Consider the following 16,386-nt stretch of genomic DNA (forward strand, 5'->3'; position numbering starts at 1 on the left):
CATTGACCACCTGGAAAGCCTGCCGTCACTCTTGAGTGAGCGTTGCGTGACCGATAAAAGCCTGCTCCTTATTGGAGGGGGTGTGCGGCAAGCGTCAGTCCACCAAGTTTCGGCAATGTGCCTTAGGGGCTACCTACGAGGTCCCCCTGTCTTGCCGTAGGACTTTTGTTGCCAGGCGAAGAGGTGCATTAATGATAGAATCGGAGAACACTCCGTCGCCACCAGGCAATCCCTGTCTGGACACTTAGCTGCATATTGTGACATGTGTGAGTACCAGGCCGAGTTCAATAGCACCAAGATTGTGGGAAAATTCAAATTAAAAATTGGAACGCGAGACACATGAGGCATTCATGGTAAGTGCCCAGGCACGAATGTGTGTATCAGTGCTCCTTCTGTTGCCCTATCCGTTAAGGAGCAGGCTTTTATCGGTCAAGCTACGCTCACCCAACAGTGACGGCAGGCTTTCCAAGTGTTCAATGAAAGTTCATCATCTTGGCGCCAGTGCGGTTTTATTCTTATTTTTATATATTTCCTTCAGTAAACTTACTTACGCATCGTCCTGTGTAGGGATGCCGCGAACTTTTTTCGAATCGAAGTTTCGATGATCGAATCTTCGATGATCGAATCAAAGTTTCGATGATCGAATCAAGCGGTTCCAAAGGTTCGAAAGATTTCGATTTTTCGAATTGTCTATATCTTAAAATTCGACGGAGGTCGAATTTTCGAACTTGTTAAGCTAAGAAGTTCGACGCTTTTCGAACCGTCGAACTTATTACGCTAAAAAATTTGATCTTTTTCGAACTTTCGAATTTATTGCGCTGCAAGGTTCGATGCTTGTCGAACTTTCGAACTTGACTGACCAAAAAATTCGATGAATTTCGAACTTTCGAACTTATTTATCAAGAGAATTCGAAAAGTTTCGAACTTTCGGATTCTGAAAAGTCAGAAATTCGACGAACTTCGAACTTTTAGGGTAAAAGTTCGACGTTCGTCGAAGTTCGAAAGACCGGCGGACGGTTTCATTTGATTTGAAGTAGTGGGGTACATTCGTAATTTTTTTTTCTCGAACTTTTACACGCGGTGCTGCGTTCCTTACGAAAGACAATGTCGTTTATTTCAATGTTCTGGCATGCTTAGGTTTAAAGAAATAAATCCCCGAAGGGGCGAGGAACGACGACGGGTTTTTGACGATTATCGTTTGTGCCAGATTTCAAGCACGCTGCAGCCGGAGGGAGCTATTTATGGTAGATATGTTATACTTTTTTTAAGAATGATCTATGTATAGCCTAGGTAAGTGCCGTCTTAAGATGTGATTATTGTTATTCAACGTGAGTTTCGAAGAAATGTCCAAACATGTATCTGCATGCAATTATAACCTAAACTTGATATTTATTTTCGTCTAAGTTGTTTGAGGTATCGCATTTAAATTAACACCACAGGCAGTAAATATCATTGCCATCTGCAGAATGCGAAATAATATATTTATTGTTTTTTCACGTTAAGGAATAAATTAACTCATGGGAGAAGATTTCTAATAGTGTTCAAGTTCAGCACGTCATTAAAAGAAAACTTTTTTTTTTTTTTCGCTTCACGTTCCTGGGACGTGTTTCTTTTAGCCTGTACACATTTTGGTAAAAGAAACTTGTTTCGAAGTTCTGAACCTCTGAATATGCAAGAATAGAACACTTCAGACGAATTCTTGATAGTTTTTTTTTTTCTCCTGCGTTTTATTCCCGCATTTATTCTTTTTTTTTTTTGTTACTATCGGCACAGGTGTTTAGGTCGAAAAGACAGCTTTGAACTTCCGAACCACTAAGCATGTGACGAGCAGTGCCTTCTGACAACGAGTTTCTAACAATGACCATCTACGCAACCTTTTATGCAGTGGAGAGCGACAGTAGCTATACATATGCATAAATAATTTCAGATTAAAATAAGCTCGACCACGCCCTCTTTCCCCGTATTGTTTTCTTTAACAGTTCGAAATACCTGCAAGGGGGAGAAAGAGGCTGAAGCCCCCCCCCCCCCCCCCCCCCCCCGCTACCCTCTTTCCCTCCGTTTTTCCTCTTCCGACGCCACTTGTATGGTAGAACGCTCCTCGACCTCGAGTTGTGTCGGCTTTTGTGCTTTTTGCGAGGCGATTCCTCCGTCCCAGAAAATAAACCTCCAGGACAATTATAAACTTCACCGGATCGGATTACTACCAGCGTGCAAGGGGTGGCGAGGTAGTTTGCCAGGTCGCTTCAAGGTTTTTCTGAGCCTCAACCTACTGGTCGCCCCTGGCCGTTTCGAACTGGATGAGTCTCGTAAAACAGTGTGTTCGTGCAATCACTACTGCGTGATGCAGGTTAAAGACCCCCCCCCCCCCCCCGGGACTGGCGATTACAATTCTGCACTGGCAAATATTCCAGCACGTCCGGGACACTCGTCGTCTCATTTAATTGCCTGACCAACTCGCAGAATCTAGATATCACACCCTAACTTTTCTAAACTTGATTTCGTGAAAACCAGTGAGTCGTGAAAACGTTATTTGAAACTGAAACTGTGGAAAAACTTGAAAATCGGACTTCGAACTTTGAAAACTTGGATTAAAAAGGAATTGAAAATCTTCGAAGTTTTTTTGTTTTTTTTTTAATTTAGCGTTAAAAGGGAATCGAAACCTTCGAACTTTTCGAACTTTATGCAAAAAGAAATTCGAAATCTTCGAATTGTTCGAACTTCATGTCTATAAAAATTCGACGCGTTCGAAGTTTTCGAATTTTTTTTACAAAGAATTTCGAGATCTTCGAATTTATCGAACCTGAAGTAAAAAAATATTTGAAATATTCGAATTCGAAATTTTGGAAACAGTGAAAGCTTCGAAATTTTCGAATTCGAAACTCCGCTGTGGTCAAAAGTTGCGACGTTTTCGAAATCGAACCTCGGTCGGTACGAAAATATCGAAATTTTTCGAAATCGAACCTCAGTTCGCTTCGCAAATATCGAAACCTTTCGAAATCGAACCTAGGGTGGTTCGCGACATCCCTAGTCCTGTGTACTTCTTTCTCTGTCCCTGTGTTTTCCTGGCGTATTTAGCACCATACGAGGTATACACATCTTTTTTTCCTAACGTATCCTATGATGCGAGCCAAGGGGCCATAAAGCAGCGCCAAAATCGCATCGTCACGGCGGTCGTCGTCTCTCCGCGAAAGTTAACGCCGGTAAAACTAATCATGAACAGAATAGAGCGCAGGATCACGGAGCGTTCACTGTGCGTGCTTGGTTTAGCCGCTGGAAGCAAAGTTTAAAAACGATGGACGCCGTGACTATGCATTTTTGGCACTGCGTGATTGGATACGTTAGATCGCAGTGACGGCTGTGCCAGGGCTTAGTGTGAAATGGAGAATGGCGAGCTTTTCTTTTTTCAATGCCCATGGTCACGAGCGTATAATATAGTGTAATTCGTTCACTCTAATTTGCGAACGACGAAAGGGTCGAGAACTTTCAATATAAGTAGAATACAAACTCGCCCAACAATCGGCACTTGTAGAAAAGGCTTCATTTCTAGGAGAAGTCAGAAGGAAATATACTTATTTTATTCCGTTCGATTCGATCGACCGACATTTTCATGTTCGTTGCCAAATCCAAAAAAGGACCTGGCAATCTGCAGCTGTTCCAAGTCATTCTTCATAACGCCTAGCCCCTAGAATTAATTTTCTTTTTTTCGCGTTGTGTTAAACGTATTTCCTAAACGTACATGCTTAAAATTGGGAGCACAAACAAAGATTTTCGAAGAGTCTATTCTTCGGAACTCAACCCGCAAGTGGTGAAATACAGACACTTGAGCGAAAACGGCGGCCTTGCATCTCCTATCCAAGTGTTCGTCGTGTGCGCACTGGTTTTCGAGCTTGCTTCCAGCTGGTCACCGTTCTTATTTTTTTAATTCTAACTTAACGCGATTGTCCTGCTCTTCGTCAGCCTCTCTACTACCGGCGTTATCATTTCTTTCCCTTCAGCAAGCCACTGGAGGCGTTCATTGTTCCGCGCAATGTCACTCAGGAAGATATGCATGCATCGAGATTGCCGCCCCAAGCCCCGAGACTGCCCTTGCTAGGCGGCTTCAACGTGTGTGCGTGCTTCCCCAAGCCGGGCGTGAAGAAAGCAGTTACTTTCAGGCGTAAATGTCAAGGTTCCATTCTACGGAGGATAGATAATTTGAAAACAAGCTTCACTTCGCGCTGACACTTCAATTGACGTCCTAGTGATTCAACGTCGGTCTGAAAACGAACACCACGACAACGGCTTTGAGGAATCCAAAAGACACTACGAGATTGGATTGCAAGACGCGAGTTCATAATGGATAGACAAGTACAAACATATCAAGCATCGTGTTCATCAATAGCTTTGTTAAAAAAGGGAACCCAGAACTGATTATTAAACAATGCCTCGGTTCCCGTCAAACTCTTGTGAACCAAGTTTACGTTGAAAGATGTCTAAGTGTCGCTTAACAACGTGGCTTCACGACACATGGTAGATTATACTGCTAAATTTACTGGGGAACAGATAACGTCCCTCACGTCAGACTGATCTGTAAGTGAAGTTACATCTCTCTTTAGAATCACCCCCGAGGGTGTAACCATTTTGTGAAAATGAAGTGTTCTGTATAACGCTTAATAGATGAAAATTAACGGTTTAAATAAAAAAAGGGGGGGGGGGGGGGGGGGGGGGGTCGGTGGTCGAGTGGGCTAGCGCACACCAGCTCGGAGCACGTGGAGCGAAAGCTCCCGCTGCAGAACTGAGGGATCCTGGGTTGAAGCCCTATTCCTGACCGTTTCTATCTGGATGAGCATCTTACCGGCATGATTTCGTGCATCACTATACATCGTGGTGCATGTTAAAGACTCTAAGCTAGCAGCCGTACTGCACTGCCTAAATTAGTCAGCTACAGTTGAGAGTAAAGTCGCCCGTTGAAGCAAACTAACTTCAGGCTCTCTAAAGATACACACAACACAATTCGTTTTTTTAATCACCCCCCGAACCAAGAAATAAAAAACGTATATGTGGCGTTTACGGATAAGGACCACGCATAGAACAACACCAGTCAGTAAAAATAATGTCAGTTGACTGCGATGAAGAGCAACGTAGCTTATATGTACTTAGTTTATTATTGGCAATGGTTCTCTTCATTAAAAAGAAGCTCTCGCAACTTGTTTTATTTGACATTTCATCTTGTTCGTGAATGCAAACAATCATTAAAATGTAAAGACACTCCTGCTATGGGAGCATATCATTACGAGGTATCGTGAATTAAAAAAAAGGAAGTGTAAATCGTTATGTTTTCGTCAAATATTGATCGTTTTAGTGCACTGTCTTTAGCTTGGTTTGATCAGTGCTTCTACTGCAATAAGAGTTTGTGTGTTATATTTATCTTTAATGAAGGAACGTTTGTATTTTCTTGCTGAGCTCATTTCTTACCTGCCATTTAAGGAAACAGAAATGTTCATACAGTTACAAATTATTCAAGTAATAAACAAGTTCTGAGAATCGATATGAAAAAGAAAGGACGATAAGTAATAATTGCGCACTACGACAAGTATTATGTCAGCTCCAAAAAGGAGGATTACATGCTGACCATCGGCGAGTGCAGTAGGTATCTGAGCTGTCGCCATTACACTCGCGCTGCCTACAGCGCTCCGTTCGTGGGTGGTTGCCGGGACATTTGCAGGACGCTGTTTATAAGTCAGAAATAATCTCTAGAAATTAAATACCCCCATCAGTGTCTGGTGACCCTCCCTATGGTTATTTGTGATCGACCCGAGCGTGCACCCTACTCACCCTGGTGTGAACCAGCGTTACTAGAACAAAAAAGAATGTTGGCTTGAATCGTGTCTGTCACGTGCCAGGGAGAAACTAAAGTAGCAACTTTTGAAACTGTGTCGATCACGATAAAGCCAGCAACCGACTCAGCAGCGCAAGAGGAAGCTCCTGCTGCCTCACTCCTGACGTGGTTAACGTGGTCCCTCACCGACAACAACCGCAGGATGGCGCACCGTGGGACGTTTCCGTTTCCGTCCGTCGGCTGCCTTCAAAAGCATCTTCCACCGCTGCAATCGCTGGGGCACGACAAAGCCATGCCGGCGTTAACAGTCTTCATGACGCAGGTTAGTTACATGCAAAACGCGAATTGGAAACAACCAAATAACACCCTACCTTTTGAAATATCGTGCCCCATCGACATGAAGCGCCTACTAACCCTTTCTTGCGACGCAGTCATTTTTGTGTTTTCATGCAAAGCCTGTATCGAGTTTCTTAGAGTCTTGCTGCTGCTTTCCGGTGATGTGGAAAGGAACCCAGGCCCCATGTCTCTAGCCCAAATAGAAGAATTCAATAATCTTAAAGACACTGTTACAAAACTTCAGGCGAGTCATTCTACGCTTCAGCAGGAAGTCACTCAGCTTACAGAGCAGCAAAAGCAGTACGAAGCGACCGTTTCGGCCCTTGAGGGGCGCGTAGACCAGCTCTCAAGTGAACTGAATTCCCGGAAAGAAACAGGTGATTGCGATACATCTACTCCACCTCACCTTATGGAGGCTTTAAACGAGCTGTCTAAATTAAAAGCGCGCTGCGACGACGCGGAGGGCAGATCCCGCCGTTCTAATCTAATATTTTTCGGAATCGCTGACACTGACAAAGAAACTTGGGCTCAATCTGAGGGCTTGATCACAAGCCTGTGTTCCGAGAAACTCGGTATCGAAGTTTTATCTTCCGGAATTGAAAGAGCTCACCGGTTAGGAGCATTCCATCAGCAGAAAATTCGTCCCATCATTGTCAAGTTTTCATCGTTCAAAGAAAAAGAGGGCATTCTTGGTTCTGCGCACAAGCTTAAGGGCTCACGCGTTGCAATTAGTGAAGATTTTCCACTTTCTGTTAGGCTCGCACGACGTCGTCTTCTTGATTTTGCCAGACCAAAGGGAACGCCTTTTCGGCTGTGTCACGATAAACTGTTCATAGATGGCAAGTGTTTTGTGTTCGATGACGCTATCGGCTCGGTTGTTGAAAAATGTACGTAGCAATGCCGGCGTTCTTCGCGTTTGCCCACTCACAATCAAACTGCCAAACCTCACGTTATCAATAAGATATCTTCTATTCATTCTATTTTGTTTACTAACATTAGAAGCCTAATCCCAAAGAGGGATGATGTGAATTCCTTGATTCAAACATGCAACGCCGACTTCATTGTTCTTACTGAGACGTGGTTGAATCCCGACATATCAGATGCTGAATTGTTTCCTCCTTATCCAAACTTTCGTGTGTACAGGTGCGACAGAATTACTAGAAAGGGGGGAGGCGCACTTTTGGCTATTAATAATCAAATCACGTCTCGGCTCATTCCACTTTCTACCGCACTAGAAGTCGTATGGGTTTACCTCCCTACGGCGCCCTCTGTTGTACTGGGCGTATGTTATAGGCCACCTGATAGTAATAAGGAATTCACCTTTGAGCTTAATAAGTGTCTTTCTGAACTCGCTACTCAATATCCTAACGCTTCGGTTGTACTTCTTGGGGATTTTAATTACCCGAATATTAATTGGTCTACCTTCACATCCACTTGCACTTCCTCTCAAGAATTTATAGATCTTTGCCTAGATTATAACCTAACAAATATTATCACACAGCCTACTTGAATTGCCGACTGCTGCAGCAATATACTCGACTTGTGCTTAAGTCAGGAGCCTTCTCTTTTTAGCAACGTTACCTACTTAACAGGAATCAGCGACCATCTTGTCATCGACATAACACTCTCTCTCACTGTTCCTCGAAAATCACATTATTGCAAATACATTCGCGACTACGCGAGGGCCGACTATGTGTCTATCAACTCATGCCTCGAAGACTTTTACCAATCATTCTCTGTTAATCTCGAGGAAAGAACCGTCGATGAAAATTGGACGCTCTATAAAAATAAGCTATCCCACTTAGTTGAGCGCTTCATCCCATTGACCCGCATCATATCAGATAACTGTCACCCATGGTATAACAAAACGGTGCATAGTCATGCTAACAAGAAAAAGCGACTTTATAAACGAGCGAAATCTGTCAATAATGCAGCCTCGTGGGATGCATATCATGCGTGTGCTAGAACATACAAAACCGCCATTGCTGATGCTAAAATTAAGTTTTATACTCACGACCTCCCCAACATTTTAACAAATAAACCCAAAAAGTTCTGGAAAGTGGTCAACCCAGCTCTGTCTCTTCCATTGCAGTTCATAAACGACAACGGTATCCCACTTTCAGACGAAGATAGCGCTCTTTACCTTAACAATTTATTCACATCAATCTTTACTAAAGAAGACTTGCTAAACGTTCCCGACTCATGCCCATTAACTCACCCCCAGATGAATCCTATCATAATTGACCACGCAGGTGTATTGAAAGCAATAGAAAACCTAAAGGTTTCCTCGAGCTCTGGAGACGACCAAATTAATTCGAAGGTATTAATAAACACTAAACACATTTCCTCTGTTTTTCTCTGTGACATATTCTCACAATCGCTCACGCTTTCCATAGTTCCACGTGACTGGAAAATAGCTAACGTAATACCTGTTCACAAAACTGGTGATCGCCAACTAATAAGTAATTACCGTCCCATCTCTCTCACCAGTGTTCCATCTAAGCTCATGGAGCATATACTTTACTCAAATATAATTAACTTTCTTGACTCTCATAACCTTCTTTTTAAACATCAGCACGGATTTCGTAAACCTTACTCTTGTGAAACCCAGCTAACCGCCTTCCTTACTGATATTTACTCAAGCTTTGATTCGAATATTCAGACCGACGCCATTTTCATTGACTTCTCCAAAGCATTTGATAAAGTACCCCACCAACGTCTTCTAACAAAGCTTAACGATATTAATATTCATCCCTATGTTGTTAAGTGGATTTCTGAATTCCTAATTAACCGTAAGCAATATTCCTCCGTTAACAACGTAAAATCTCCCACCTCTACCGTAACGTCAGGTGTCCCCCAGGGAACCGTACTGGGCCCCCTTCTGTTCCTAATCTATATTAATGATCTCCACCTTAATATCGCTTCTTCTGTGCGACTGTTCGCCGACGATTGTGTGATTTACCGACCCATTCTTTCAAACCATGATCATCATGCTCTCCAGGAAGACCTAGAGTCTGTAATCCATTGGTGTGAAAAATGGCAGATGACATTAAACTTCAATAAATGTAGATCCCTATCAATTTCCCGCAGTTCGCGTGCCACACCATTTTCGTATTACCTCTCTAACACTCAAGTAATAGCATGCTCATCTTATAAGTACCTGGGTGTTCATCTCACCTCTAACCTATCTTGGACTACTCACATAACTTCTGTTATTTCTGATACTAACCGTTCTCTCGGATACTTGCGCCGTAACCTTAAACTTGCTACACCCTCCGTAAAACGACTAGCGTATACTACTCTTATAAGATCGAAATTAGAATACGCCTCATCTATATGGTCCCCATGGCAGTCCTACCTTGCAAATAATCTAGAATCCGTCCAAAACAGAGCCCTTCGTTTTATTTATAACAACTACTCACCATATACCAGCATATCAGGATTACGCCAATCAGCTAACCTTCATTCACTTTCCCTTCGCCGCCGAGTATCACGCCTTTCTCTCCTCCATCGAATTTTCTATCACAATAGCCACCTCAAAGAATCACTGCTATCACCTCCCCATCGTATTTTCCCGCGTCTAGATCACCTATGTAAATTACGTCCAATTCGATCATCAACTGTTTCTCACCAGACTTCCACACTACCATTGGCCATCGAGGATTGGAATTCACTACCTCATAACATCGTTTGTATTAATAATACTACTAAATTTGTTGAAGCCATTACCCTCTCTTTCTCTAACCTACCTAGCTAGCTTACAGTGTTATAATTGTGTTTACTGTTCTATTTGTTTTTGTTCTATTGCCACCCCCTTGTATAATGCCCCACGGGCCCTCAAGGAAAATAAATGATGATGATGATGATGATGATGATGATGATGATGATGATTCTTAAACAGGCAAACAAAATAGTTCGATTTTATTTTCATAATTTCACAATACGCATCAAGTTTTCGGCTTGATGGTAACCAAATGCATAGTATACCAAAGGCAGTGGCGAATAAAACATGGGGCGTAAACAAAAATCTGACTGACGATGTGATAGAAATATAAAGTCAGAAATAAAACATATGTCCCCTTAGCTCATACCGCGCTTAAGCCACGCGACCGTGGTCGATTTCACTTCGATACCATCCTGCAATCACTGACAGCTTAAGAAGCGTTGGGCGTGGAAAATCTCGAGCATCTCATTATCACTGCGCAGCCACTGAGATTGCAGCATATCAGACGATAAGAACGCTGAACAAAGACTCCCGAAGCAAAAGGCCTGAATAAGGGGCTCATCCTAACACCAAAGGTTTATTTGTGGCGGATTATTTTTGCCTAGTAATATTATTTATTATTTAATTATTCCAAAAAACCTAAGGGCTCAAGGGGCATGACGTAGGGGGTGTCGCTGTAAAATCAGTCTGACAAGAAATCCAACACAAAACATCAATACCGTGCAAAAACTGTCAAAACACTCTATGAACCATCATAGAACATATTCAGAAACAAAAAAAGTCAGTTAAAAAGAGGGATATTTCGCTACGTTTAATGATACAGAAAACGGCCTACTTCCGTACCTGCAAAAAAAAAAAATTGAGAAAAACCTTGACATTTACTTCGGTGGGCGGCCTCAATCACGGTGTGCCCCAATGCAGCAGACTAGCAACGCAACTGAGAATTGTGCTGGTGGCGCCATCTTCCAATAAACGCAGCCAACACTCAAGTCAGTCGCAACCAGCCGTCGTCTGCTTCTTGGACCTGTCTGTAGATGGAGCCCCAAGCCCATCTCTGCGTCGTAGGTCACCGTTGGAAATGTGAAAGGTGTAAAGGCGCATTCACACAGCGGAGAGACGCGCGTCGTGGGGGGAATTTTTTGCTTATTTTTCTATTGAAAAAAGTCGCGCGCCGAGGAGGACGACGCAGGAGACGACGCTTCGGAACCCAATCTCTCCCTCGACGCGCGCGCTTGAGCCAATCAGCGAGCGTCCGGACGTGACGTACGCCCTTTTCCGGTTAAGACATGTTTTTGCTGTTTTTTTTTTTATTTTTTTTATTTTCGACTCACAATGAAGGCGAAAAGGCAGAGAACTCGGGGGATTCGTGCACTCGCCGCCAAACGTGGCCGGAAGCATTTCAGCGTGGAAAGAAGCAATCCGATTGGAACATCTGACAGTGAGCAGTGTTTTATGTGCGTGTAGGACGCCGTGAAGCTACTCTTCATCGGTTTGCGCGAAGCTGCCGCGAAAGCTGCCACCGAAGTTCGCGGTGTGTTCCGACCTCCGACTGTGCGGGAGCGATCACTCCCAACGTGTTGTGTAGTTTTGTGTACACCCATCACTACGGAATACAGCAGTCCTCCATCGAAAACACTTTCGCACAGGCTGCGTGCAGTGTTAAAGGTACGGACGCGAAGGCTCTGGGACGCGCCGGCGTAGCACCGTGCTTTGTTTGCACAAAAACGCGGCAAAAGAGCACCTGAAGCTGCCCGTTCGAGTCCGTGCCTTTCGCCAATGCTGCATATAACCGGAGTGTAAACGTATATATAATCATCACCGTTGTCCATTCAGTGAAGACGGTTGTCTCCCACCGCATATGCAATCGCGAAGGCAAGGCAACAACAATCGTGCGAAGCAGACGAATAAAGAAATTCCGTGTTCTCTCGACAAACGTGAGATTCCCCGAGACGACGCCGCCGTGGGGTGGTCCTGTGTGACTGCTTCGTATTTTACGACGCCGGCGTCGACGTCGACCGCAACGCGCGTTTTTTGCTCAGTGTGAATGCGCCTTAACGTTGACAAAGAAACAAAGTGACGCCATTTAATTTTCAGCCGGTAGTGCGTCGGAGTGCGATCTTGTTACCTCCAGACGGCTATTTTCCCCGCTGCAGACGAGTCGCTAAATTCATCCTGTAAATTCCGTATTTTCCCAAAAAACAGTAAAAATGTGCTTTAAAGTTAAATACTACCTATTATTTCGCGAAAAATGTAGTTTACCATATAGTTTGGCTACAGACATTCGAATAGACTTGGATGGTAGAAGCTCCTCTGACGCAGCAAGAGGTTTCATGTTTCCCTTCAATAAAGCAGAGTATTTATATTTGCTTAGTGTGAGCATATCAGTCTTAAAGTGGATAACGCCAGTGATTCATTCACCTTTTGTATGCGCATGTGGAGGCTACGACGCACCGACCTACAACAACGGATACCCGTTCACCATCAAGAGGAGCGCGAATCGGCAAGAGGAGCACGAACTTTTTCATTCGTAAAAATTACTGTATGCTTTCAATTAGAAACATGCTGAGCACAGTCGACAACCACTAATCAGTCCATTTCAGGACGACTTGAAGTACGTGGGAAACACAGGGGCGCACCAAAGTTACCAGTCGTGCAGTAGGCGCAAAGCTAGCAGCGGCGGAGTGTGATAATCTAATCATCCGCGTTCCGCCACTGCCAGCTTTGTGCCTGCTGCACTGCTGGTAACTTTGGTGCGCCCCCGAGTTTCCTGCGAGCTATTTTTAGCGAGAAATTTTTCCGCTAAATTTAGCGGGAAAATTTTTCTGCTAATTATAGCGGGAGATTTTTCCGCAATATTTAACGGAAAAATTTCCCCGCTAAAGTTAGCGAAACTTCTTCCGCGAAATTTACCGGGAACTTCTCGCTAAATCTAGCTGTAACATCATCCCGCTAAATTTAGCAGAAAAATTTCCCTGCGAAATTTAGAGGTAACATATGTCCGCTAAATATAGCGGGAAATTTCCCGCTAAATTTAGTAGAAAAATCTCCCGTCAAACTTAGCGCGAAAATTTCCCGCTAAATTTACCGGAAACTTTTCCGCCAAGTTTCGGCACCGTGTGTCGTCACTCGTAACCTTCGTGGCGTCACACGTGACGTCACGTGTTACGTCATTATGAAAGCAACCCATAATGCAACGCGCGGTTACGGCGACGGCTACGGCGACGCCACTCAAGCCGTAAGCGGGCGCCAAAGAGCTGCGCTCTAAAAGTTAATTAAGAAAGTTTAGTTAATTATCCGACTTATCGCAAAGATTAGTCACCCACATAATGTCCCCCTGGCCGTATAACTCTCCTGCACAAAACGTATTAGTGCATTTATTACAAATATTTTGTAATGAATCTGTTGTAATTAAAATGGAACACCCGATATATTTACGAACCACCGCACAGGTAGACATTTACTCAAAATCCAAACACATAAAAAATACACTCACACAGCGCTGAACTATGAACTCACCTGCATTTCAAACTTCCTCTTCTTCGACCTCAAGGAGTAGGTTGCCAGCCCAACAAACAAGAGAAAGGAAGGAAATGTGTCTTACCAACTCTCCCAATCTGCAGTATTAACCCGGTATATATGACTACTAGAAGGGGCAAGGAGTTGCCATCACTCCAGATTGCTATCAAAACAACTGTTACAGCTCTCGTGACAAAATTACTCTTGACAAAACTATACTTTTTCTCTCTGAAAAGCGTTTTTCGCATTTATAGTCGAGCTTAAAAGAGGTTATTTTTTAATTATATTTTAAACAAATCTGTATTAAAAAAAATGAAAGTCGTTTTCAATTCTCTGTAATGACGAATTAGAGCGCAGCTCTGTAGGAGAAGGAGGGAAGGGTATGGAGGGGAGGGTATGCCCCTGCTCACCCTACGTGCCCTACCCTCCTCCTCTCCTGCTTCCCTCCCATTTAGCTGAAAATGTTCACTAAATTTTCCGCTAAATTTAGCGAACATTTTCCCGCTAAATTTAGCGGTGAAATATTCCCGCGAAATTTAAAGGGAAATTTATCAACATTTTTCCGCAAACTTTACCGGGATATTGTCAAGAAGTTTTGCTCGCGCGAGTTTTTAGTTTACAACTTTACTTTGTTTTTGGCCTTCTTCGGGGGTTCACTCGTTTTTACGGCACGGCTCATGGCCTCTGCCGGCGTCGGGGGACCCCAAATCGGGGAGAACGTGAACGCTGTAACGCTACACTTAGTTTACAGAACCTCGCGTTGGAAGCGCTTTGTTTTGTGTATGTTTGCTTTTGGGATCTCTACTTCGGAGGTGGTTATGCTCTGTGTATGTATAACTTCTCTGCCAACGAATGTGCTTTCTGTTGTTTATGGCTGCTCTGGTGAGCTTCGTCTGGAATGTGTTCTGTCGTATATACGCGTGTTTTTGGAATGTTCGTATTTGCTTTGGGCTCCGAGCCTTTTGATTGGTGCTAAGAAAACCTCTCTTGATTGGTCCTTCCAAAACTTTCTGATTGGTGAACTGGAGGACCCCAGAATGCTGCTGAACCCTATATAAGCGGCCACCGAGGGGCCATAAGGCACGGAAGAGAGAGGCCCGTTCTTTTGACTGTGACAGACGTGTTCTTTTGAGTTCTGGAAACGTTCGACAGCTTATTCCGACCAAACATCAGCCCGGCCGGGGTGGTCTCATCGTTTCAGCTGTGCTGGAAGGCACCAGCATGGAAGGAACAATACCTCATCATCTACCGCTGCCGCAGTGGGCCAGCTTCCAAGAAACACGGCCGGGGATCCCGACAACTCAAGTAAGCGCAGAGGATAGCTGGCCGCAAGGCGCGCCTCCTCCACTGCCCTCGCATGCTTTCAGCATGATTGCATCAATTATTGAGCGACACCCACTATTCATCGGGGAACTGTACAGTTTCCTCGCCCAATTCGCGCCCCTGCCGCCATCCCCTAACGGCACGCAACATCAACAAGGTAACAGACAGGAAGAACAACCGTCGCGCGGTGACAATAGACAAAGCAGTGGAACAGCTCACACCCAGTCAGGAGCTGCACCGCCGAGCAACACCGGGAGGTGCCCAGAGACGCAGGATGGTGACACGCCGGTGCAAGATTGCGGCGTGCGACCCCGAGAATTCGAACGGGCACAGATCGGAGAGATTAATCGAAACCTGGCGCGCGTGCCACTGACGCCGTCGGCGACGATGGACGCCGACGATACCGAGTGGCCGGTTTTGTCGCCGGGAAGGAAACGCCGACGTGGCTTCGAGACATCGGGCCACTCCAAACAAGTGGAGCTCGTGCAGCTTGCGCAACCACCAACGCAAACTGTCGTTTTGCGATCGGTCGGCAAAAAAGAAGTTGGCGCCTACACTGGAAAAGAGATCAAGGAGGCCATCGAACGCGCCGGCATTCAGACAACGGATCAGTACACCATCCGACGAAATGAAAAGGCCAACGCTATCAGCATCATGACAAAGGATCCTCTCTGCCCGGACAAACTCCTTAAGGTAACAGAGATTCGCAAAGGAGATGAGGTGCACCCGCTGCAGCCATACAACGCCCTCTCCGGAAATCAGTGCCGAGGTATCATCTACTTGAAAGGAGAGGGAAACGACGTCGCCCCAGAATCGCTTGCAACGGACACTTGCAGCAGGACAAACACCATGGTGGCAGCCAGGCCCCTCGGACGCAAAGGAAACACCATCTTGTAACGTTCGAGGGCAGGACCCTCCCTAGGACTACATGAATGAGGTCCTGAACGTAAACGAATACCGTCCGCGACCGTTGGTATGCTTCCAATGCCATGGACTCGGGCATAAGAAAGACGTCATGCCCGAAAAACATCACACGTTGTGGCTCGTGCGGATCCGTCCACGACGGCATGGAAGAGTGTTCGCAAACCTCTAAATGCATCAATTGTGGTGGAGCCCATCTGGGCACCAGCAACGACTGTCCGAAGAGGGCTATCCCACCCCGGAAACCGGCTAAGCGGACAGAGGCCTCACAACAGCGGGGCCAGGAGCCCGAGTCCAATGGAGCAGCGTCGACGCAACAGAACACCGGAATGTCCTACGCGGCAGCGGCAATGAAAACTCAACAACCCACCGTCACCGGCGTTTATGTCCCAAGAGTCGGAGGCGTTAAAGTACAATGTCCGATCCCTCAACGAGAGGCTTACGAAAGTGGAGACGCAGCTGGCCGGTATCACACAGGCGCTAAATAAGATTTTACAGACACTTAATGTTACATGCTAAAACAGCAAACACTCTCAAGAACACTTGGGGGGTCACACCCTCACGGAAACATAACAAGCACTCCAACCCAATACCATGGATCCTTCAGTGGAACTGCGGCGGGTTGCAGCAGAAACTCCCCGAGCTCAAAGTTCGGCTACTGGAACATAAAGGTCGCGCCCCCGATGTTATTCTCCTCCAAGAGGCTAACGTTGGCAAACTTAAGATACGGGGATATAACACGTACATA

The sequence above is a fragment of the Ixodes scapularis genome, unplaced genomic scaffold (genome assembly GCF_016920785.2).
Source record: "Ixodes scapularis isolate PalLabHiFi unplaced genomic scaffold, ASM1692078v2 ptg000720l_1___fragment_3__unscaffolded, whole genome shotgun sequence".
Classification (NCBI taxonomy): Eukaryota; Metazoa; Arthropoda; class Arachnida; order Ixodida; family Ixodidae; genus Ixodes; species Ixodes scapularis.